Here is a 9,420-nt window from a genome sequence, read left to right as displayed (position 1 = left end):
GGGTCTTGGTCTTTCCAGGTTACCTGTTCCTCTCTGCCCTCTGAGGGCATTCTCCTGGCCTTTGCCTCTGTCCCCCTGAGGTTCGGCTGAGCCTGTTCCACCACCCACCCCCAGGGGCTGGTTGAGCAGTTCCATGTAGACAATGCCTGGGCCCTGTGCCCAGGCTGGAACAGGTGGCAGCTGCTGTGCATCTATCTATAGCTCTTCTGTCCTTTATTTGTTCCCAGCTTCAAACAATGGCTGGTCTCTGAATTACAGACACCCCCACCATGCCTGCTGAAGTGGGTCCCAGAGGGAATGAGAGGAGGCTCCCCGGAGGCTACACAGGCGGCCACCTCTGTGGACTCCGATCTTCTATCTTTCTATCTTTCACTTGAGTGCCTAGCTCCAAGACTGGAGAGCGGGAGGACTCATGGGTAAGGGAACGGCGACTATGTCTGAACAGCAGATTTGAACATGATGTGAGACATGTAGGTTTCCCTCTCTTTAGCTTTAGCTGACAAGCACTTAGGAGTGCTGGAGTGACAGTCCCACGAGGGCAGAGACCTGGCCTTTTAGATAGTCTACTAGGTCCCAGTTCAGTTGGGCACCTGGTAACTAACCGTTCAGTACGTATTTTTTTTTTTTTAAGATTTATTTATTTATTTATTTATTTATTTATTTATTTATTTATTTATTTATTATACGTAAGTACACTGTAGCTGTCTTCAGATGCACCAGAAGAGGGCATCAGATCTGATCATGGGTGGTTGTGAGCCACCATGTGGTTGCTGGGAATTGAACTCAGGACCTTTGGAAGAGCAGTCAGTGCTCTTAACCACTGAGCCATCTCTCCAGCCCCTCAGTATGCATTTCTTACCTTGGCCCTTAGAAAGAGGGGCTTGTAGCAAAGGGTATGACGCAAACTTAGGAGGAAGAACGCCTTGGGTTTGAACCCTGTCTGTCAGTTACCAGCCGTGCATCTGATCCTGAAGATCTGAAGGGCTGAGACTTGTCCTTAGTCTTGGTGGACTCTTGGAGTGTTACTAAGACAGAGCATTAAGGAAGTGAGGAGTTGGGATATGTACACGCAGTGGTGGCACGCCTGCTTAGCACGCACAGGCCCTAGGCTCCATCCCCAGCACTGGGAAAAACAAAACAAGGATGTAGAGACAGGCTGAGTGTGTCAGGGAGCTGGTGTCCGTGGCTCTATCTGTGGGTAGGCTAGTCCCTTGGGACACTGATGAGAACAGTTGGTGGGGATGGGGAGAGAAATTAGTTTATTTTATACCTTTTGAGGTTTTAATCATGTATGTATATTATAAAGGCCATTTTTAAAGCAGCTACTAAGTAAATAAATAAAGATCTCCTCCTATAATGTGGGAGGAGACCTGGGTGTGGACAAGCCCCTGCACTGTCAACCTGGGTCTGAGCCCCGGGGAACCCACTTTTCTCCAGCCCAGAAGGGGACAAGTGTGTCCACTCAAAACCTTCCCAGAGCAAAGAGCAAGCCAGAGGGAGGGCTCCGGCCTCCATGCCAAGCATCAGGGATGGGTAGGGAGGCAGAGGCCCCTGTCCTCCTCCCTAACCCTAGCCCCTGATCTTCACCTCAGACTATTCTTAGAAGCCAGATAAAGCCAGTAGTTGCTGCTACTCATATCAGCTTCCAGCCTAAGGGGCCCATTCCTGGGAACTACCCACCTATGAGAGAGGCCCCATCCCAATCCCACCCCTGTGCATCTGACCTCCCTGCTAGGTATGCACATCCTGCAGGCTCTGCCCTCTAACCTGCTCTAGTCACAAATACACAGACATCTCAGAGGACCAGGGTGACGGGCCCCTCCGTCATTCCCCTTGCCCAGCAGCCGGAAGCAATAAGGGCTAAAGCGTGTCCCCAGAGCAGCTTTATCCCCAGTGTCCACTGATCTACTCAGCTTGGCCCAACACAAGGCTCCAAACCACGGTAGGAATATGAACAAAGGGATACGGACACGGGGTAGCCAGAGATTCCGAGAGAAGGATGAGCAGCAACAGCATCCGGGAGGGAGGGGCCGGAGAGCCAGGGCAGAGGGGAGGGAGGAAACCAGTAAATAGGAGGGGTTGGGGAAGAAACGGCAGAAGAGAGTCACTGGCCAGCTTTCCATGTGACCTTGCACAGATCCATTCTTAGAGCTCCAGCTTCCATTGTGAAGGGGACATAACTTTATATGTACTGAGTTGTTATGAAAATTCAATTTGTCCGAGCCCGCGTCTGTCCTACAGTATGAGGTATGCCGACACAGCATCCACTCCTTTTTTTTTTTTTTTTTTTCGAGACAGGGTTTCTCTGTGTAGCCCTGGCTGTCCTGGAACTCACTTTGTGGACCAGGCTGGCCTCGAACTCAGANATCCNCCTGCCTCTGCCTCCCNAGTGCTGGGATTAAAGGCGTGAGCTACCACGCCTGGCACAGCATCTACTCCTGCACAACAGGCAATGCTTCTTTTTAATCTGAATGTCTGCAAGGGTTACTCTGCGAAAAGTTAGGCCTCCCTCAAATCTTTGTTCTGTCATTTAGAACACCTAGCTTCACCTCTGAGCCTCACGGTCCTTCTCTGCAGAACAAATACACACAGAGAACCCAACTTAAGTTACTGTGGAGAAGTAGCCAAACAGGGCTTGCCCTGGGGTGCACTGGCTGAGGCTGGGGCTCTGGCTGTGGATATTGAGGTTCTGTGGGAGGGAAACCTTGAGCCTGCCGCTCTGGGGTCAGAACGTAGGATGGTGCCCAGGTTGGTCAGCATTTTGCAAGAGTGGTCCTAATGGGCCAGCTCAGGAGAGGGAAGTCCCAGGATCTTACAGGACCACACAGCAGCCCACATCCTGAGTCAAAGCCCAGGCCCTGCCTTGGGTCTTGGGACCAGGATGACTGGTCTAGGCCAGGTCAGCTGCCTACTTGATTCTGGGCATCAGCACTGTCTGATACCCCCAGGCTAGTATTTTGCTCAGTCCTAAGGCTCCCCAGACTGGGGAGGGAGGCAACTCCAAGATAGTTAATAATAAGTGATCCAGAGCTAGCCAGGAAGGGACTTAGCCCCATCTGGTGGAGTGAGGATGAAGAAAGAACATCCATCCACCCATCCATCGTCCATCCATCCATCCATCCATCCTCTGTAAAGGCCAGGCAGGAGTGGATGGGGTGGGCAATCTGTGGCTTTGCCATTGTTCTGTGCTCATGATCAGTAAGTTTGGGAGCTGTGGAGCAGAAAGACTCTCAAACTGGGGACCCTGGCTGAAGATGCCACAGCCTTATCTTGAGTATCCAGAGGGTGACCCTACCTCAGCCCCGCATCTCTTATGAAGCTAGACGTCATCAATTCAGGGGCAGGAGGTATCCTCAAGCAGAGCTCTCTGAGTTTTTATGGCTTAAATTTCTTTTTCTATTTTTAAATATTTTTTGTAGCATTGGGGATTTAACCCATGGTATACGGCAGCCTAGACATCTATCTGCCCCTGAAGTACACTCCCTGCAGGATTATATTTCTTAATTTTTTATTTTATTTTTTTGTATAATTATATGTGGTTGTTAAAAAAAATACAGAATGCCAGTTGTGGCTGTTCATGCCTGTAATCCTAGCACTTAGGAGACTGGGGTAAAAGGACTCTGCAGTGAGTTTGAGGCTATTGTGTACAGCATCGTGAATTTCAGGCCAGCTTGAGACACATTGCCCCATGTCAACACTGATAGGAGATACGACCGACTCATTTAGATTTTCCTAGCGACTTTTTGTTTATTCCGTGTCTCACTATTAATCACAGGCCTGGAACTCAAGAGATCCACCTGCCTCTAAGTGCTGGCGTCAAAGGTGTGCCACCACACCTGGCATGTACCCCAGCATTTTAATTTATGACATTTGTTGCCAGCCTTGCTCGTGAGATCTTCCCTAGAAGGTCAGGGCAATCTTAAGACTTTGGAACAAGCAGAGCTCAGCTCAGGCTGGGTCACCAGCATCTGGCAGGGCCCTGGGACCAGAGCAGAATGGCCATGCCCACTGGAGTGGGGCACCTACTTCCAAGAACTGTCTTCTCCGTGGGCCTCTCGTTACACGCCCCACTGTGGCTCCCCTCTAGGTCCAGCAAAAGACTGACCCATGTTTCTCCCCGACCCCAGCCTGGGCAAGCCTCCTCTTCCTTTGTTCTTTCGAGCCAGGCTAACAATACAGTGCTGGAGTCTGGCTGGCTGTGTGTAAACCCCAATTACCCTGTCTCTGAGACAGCAGCTGTTCCCTAATAATAATTAAATAAGATACTGCGCACCTTTTAAAGAGAACAAACAGAACGCCAACTCATTGCTCATACCAAGTATCGGATGTGCGGTAATCACTTTTCTCATTACTATCATCTCTACTTCAGGAGAAAAAGAAAGGAAAGCACATAACTCACCATTGCAGAGGTCACCGAGGGGAAAGGTCATGCCCAGGACTGTGGGTGCCTCGGACATCTCCTTGGTTTCCTCCTTGGTTTCATGGTCTCTGTGGCCCCATCTCTCTGAGCTTTAGCTCCCATCCTCCACAGGTCTCAAGGTGACAACAGCCCTTTCCCTGAAGGGTCATCAATTCCCTACTATTCCCCAGCTCCACTGTCTCCCTCTGCATGGCCAAGAGTCTAGACACAGAGCCCTGCCAAGCTCCAGCCACAGCAGAGTAAAGTGTTCCTTCCCCGTGGGCTTCTAAGCAGCCATAATAGATATAATAGACAATATATATAATATAATAGACAATATATAATAGACACGCAGATATAATAGACAATAGCTATTAACCTGGGAAGCCACGGTGAGCTGTCACTCCTCACCCGGTAGATGATAATAATAATTAATAATAATAACAATAAGCAACGGACAATTCTGAGTCCCAGTGTCCTTCTCTGTTGCTGTGGTAAACACTGACCTTAAGCAACTTGGAAAGAAAGGGTTTATTTGGTTTGCCTGTCGCCATCTACAGAGGGAAGTCAGAGCAGGAACCTGGAGGCAGATGAGGCAGAGGACATGGACAGGTGCTGCTTGCTGGCTTGCTCCTCATCGTCTACTCAGCCTGCTTCCTTATAGCACCCAGGACCACACAACACACAATGGGCTGGGCCTTCCCCATCAGTTACTAATAAAGAAAATGCCCCACGGACTCGCCTACAGCTTGATTTTATGGGAGCAGTTTCTTAGTGGCGGCTTCCTCCTCTGCAGTGACTCTAGCCTGTGTCAAGCGGACAGCACTCAGTCCACCATCCATGGAAGCCTAGCCAGGAACTGAAATAGAGACCACAGAGGAACCCTGCTCCCTTCCAGGAAAAATTTCAGCTACCTTTCTAACATAGCCAGGCCCGCCTGCCAAAGGATGCTATTGCCTACTGTGGGCTGGATCAGTAGCAACCAAGAAAATGCTGCCTAGATGTACCCACGAGCCTTCAGATGGAGGCAATTCTTCAGCTGCTGTTCCCTCTCCCTAGGTGTGCCAAGCTGACAACCAAAGTTAGCCATGACACTGGGGGAGGAGGCAGGACAAAGATAAGGCTGATTTCCTACTGGAAGAAGTGAAACTCAGTAAAAAGTCCCCTAGAGAGGAAACAAATTAATGTCATCTAATAAAGGTGAATCTGTCCCTTAACACATTAGGAGGCACTTAGCAAGAATGTGTTCCGTTTGTACTAGAAAACCACTACAGCCGACTCTAAGTATTCTCAGGAGAATGAGACAGAAAAAAGTGTGGCATGTGTCACCCTTCAGGGTCTCTCTCTCTCTCTCTCTCTCTCTCTCTCTCTCTCTCTCTCTCTCTCTCTTCCCTAATTAATTTTTTAAAATTAATTTATTCATCTTATATAAGTGAGTACACTGTCACTCTCTCCAGACTCACCAGAAGAAGACATCAGATACCATTACAGATGGTTGTGAGCCTCCATGTGTCTACTGGGAATTGAACTCAGGATCTTTGGAAGAGCAGACAGTGCTCTTAACCACTAATTCATCTCTCCAGTCCCCATCTATGTAGACTTAACTGTCCTAGAACTCACTCTGTTGACCAGGCTGGCTTGGAACTCACAGAGCTCTGCCTGCCTCTGCCTCCTGACTGCTGGGATAAAAAGCTTGTGCCTGGCATACCTATTTATATCAGAGACAGGATCTCAAAAGTATTATCAAGGCAAGCATCGAACTCACTTGGCAAACCAGGCAAGACTCTCAATTGTAGCAATTTTCCTGCCTCAGCTTCTGGAGTACTAGGACTATGGGTATGGGCTACCATTGCTGGCAATGAAGCTCACAGGGCAGTGAAAAGGAATGGGCTTAAGTGACCTCATTGAAGGGAATGGCTCCCCAGACAGGGCACTGAATGTAAAAAAGCAGGCTGCACACAAAAACATGGAATACGTTACCATGTAAAGTCTAAATTCCATGAGAAGACAGTACCACATATTGGTTAGAAACACCTACTGAAAGGCACAGGACTTCTATATGGTATTAAATGTTAAACCAAATAAATGAGCCAAATACTTAATCCTAAGACCTAAAACAAAGAAACTCTTAGAAGAGAACCCAGGAGAAGACTCACGGGGATCTTAGATTCAGTGATGTCTTCTTAGAGACAGAGGTCTAGTGGGCAGATGGCATCAGTCACAGCACTCAGTGTCAGGCAGGCCTATAACTGTGAGGTCAGCCTGGGCTACACGGAAAACTAGTCTCAACCCAGGTGTGGCAATGCATACCTTAATCTGTGGTGAGCCCAGCAGACTAGGGGCAAAGACAGGCAGATCTCTGTGAGTTTGAGGCTAGCCTGGTCTACAAATCAAGTTCCAGGATAGCCAGGGCTCTGTTACCACAGGGAAAGCCTGTCTTAAAAGAACAACTAGCCAAACAACAACAACAACAACATTCTAAAATAATAATAATAATAGACACAACACTCAAAACACAACTGACTGAAGAGAAAACGTAAGTGTACCTTTTTTAAAAAGATTTATTTATTTATTTATTTATTTATTATATGTAAGTACACTGTAGCTGTCTTCAGACACACCAGAAGAGGGTGCCAGATCTCATTACATACAGATGGTTGTGAACCACCATGTGGTTGCCGAGAATTGAACTCAGGACCTTCAGAAGAGCAGTCAGTGCTCTTAACCGTTGAGCCATCTCTCCAGCTCTGTAAGTGCATCTTAAAAACCAAAAGTTTGTTTAAAACTATTTGTCCTTCAAAAGACAATTGGAAGAAACTAAAAAGCCACAAGCTAGAAGAGACTGTCTGCAAAGCATATGTCTAGTAAGAGTCTAGTATCTGAAATACATAAAGAGCTCAACAGAGAGAAACAGCTGTATATTCCAAAGATCACAAGAGAGGGAAAAGTGTGGAGAAGTGGTTTTCTTTTGGTGTGTGTGTGTGTGTGTGTGTGTGTGTGTGTGCATTCATGTGTCAGGGAATGTGTCACAGTATGTTAGTCCTCGCCTTCCACCTTGTTTGATGCAGGGTCTCCTGTTTGCCACTGGATATTCCAAGCTAGCTGGCGCTTGAACTTGGTGTAATTCTCCTGTCTCTGCCTCCCAGCTTGACTCAGGAGCACTGGGATTGTGATGTTACCACTCCTGGCTTTACGTGGGTTCTGGTGATTCGAACTCACACCCTCACCGCTGCATAGAGAGCAAATGCATAACAAGCCCCTTCTTCACCCAGAGCCATCTTCCCGGGATGTTCTTTGTGTGTTTAGCCAAGATCTCATTTTGTAGCCCAGAATTCACAGGAATGCTCCTGCCTCCGCTTCCCGGGTGTGAGCCGCTATACCTGGTGCAAGTGTCTTTTTCTAGAGAATAGCAATATCTCATTCTAGAGAAACAGACAAACTCAGAAACTCACCACTTTCTTCACCCTTTGATTTTGATTAGTGTCTCCTAGTTATTAATAATGGACAATGCTCATTGATCGTTGTTTCTCCTGGTAACATGTCTGTTCAGATCTTTTGCATGTGGGCACAGAGGCCGGAAGAGGGTACCAGAGCCACAGGTGGTTGTGAGATGACCATGTGGGCAGAGAACCCAACTCAGATCTTCTGGAAGAGCAGCAAGTGCTCTTAATCCACCGAGCATCTCTCCTGTCCCATTTTTTTTTTTTTTTTTTTTGTCTATTTTTAAGTGGGCAGGTGTGCACACCTGCAGTCTCAGCGCCTGGGAAGTGGAGGCAGGAGGATCAAGAGTTCACGGAGCTGAAGGCCAGCCTGAGCTACATGACTCAAAGAAAGGACCACAACAAAGGTCTGTTTCACGGACCTAAGATGACTATAGCCAGACAGACAGGAACTAGAGGAGACCAGAGCTCATACATTGCTGCCATTTGGGAAAACGATTGGCGCTTCCTTAAAGGGTTAAACCGACAGTGAAGATGACTCAGCAGTTTGTCTCCTCAGGGTCTCCTCTAGTGGACTATAAGATGAAACATTCATACAGATGTGTAGGTGCATGACAGCGACATCCAGAAAAGCAAAAACTGAAAAGAGGCGAGGCCGTGGTGCCGCACGCCTGTAATCCCAGAACCTGGGAGGCAAAGGCAGGCGGATCTCTGGGAGTTTTAGGCCAACCAGGTCTACATAGTGAATCCAGGCTAGCCAAGGCTATACCATGAGACCCTGTCTTCAGGGGGTAAAATTGTTTACAAAAGGGAAATAGCTCAAACGGCTTAAGCCAATGTACAAAATGGTTTATTTACAAATGTTGCCTTCATGCGTGTGTCATGTATGTATCTGGTGCTGGCAAGACCGTAAAAGGGTGTAGAGTCCTCTGGAAACGGAATTAGCTAATTTGTTTTTCTCTGAGAACGGAACAGGGTCTTCTGCAAGAGCAGCCAGCGCTCTTAATCTTGAGTCACCTCTCCAACCCTAGGGACAAAGCTCTGATCCGGACTACATCACGCTGGCCAAGTAAGCCACAAAGGCCGTGCTTGATGATTCCATTCGTAAGAAATGTTCAGGGTACAAAAAAAATCAAAAAGAAAGTTCATTTATTTGAAATTTTTACTACATTTATTTACTTGTATTTGTGTCCATGCAGAAGTCAGAGCACACCTGAGGGAGTCAGCTCTCTCCTTCCACCACGCAGGACCTGGGGACAGAACTCGGGTCTTCAGGCTTGGTGACAAAAGGCCATCCAGAGGAGTGTCTCACTGGCCCAGTCCTCTCTCCTCTCTGGGATTTTCTTGGCTTGTAAGTGAAATAAGAGTTTGTGATAGGTCTCTGAGGATCCTGGAGCTTAGAAATAGCCACCGGCCAGGAGGTGGTGGCGCACGCCTCTGATCCCAGCACTAGGGAGGCAGAGGCAGGCGGATTTCTGAGTTTGAGCCCAGCTTGGGCTACAGAGCAAGCTCTACGACAGCCAGGGCTGCACAGGAAAACTCTGTCTAGAAAAAGAAATGAAGAAAGGGGTGGAGGAGGAA

This window comes from Mus pahari, chromosome 3, assembly GCF_900095145.1.
Source record: "Mus pahari chromosome 3, PAHARI_EIJ_v1.1, whole genome shotgun sequence".
NCBI classification, from domain to species: domain Eukaryota; kingdom Metazoa; phylum Chordata; class Mammalia; order Rodentia; family Muridae; genus Mus; species Mus pahari.
The sequence above is the reverse complement of the archived record's forward strand: the minus strand, read 5'-3'. Positions refer to the sequence as shown.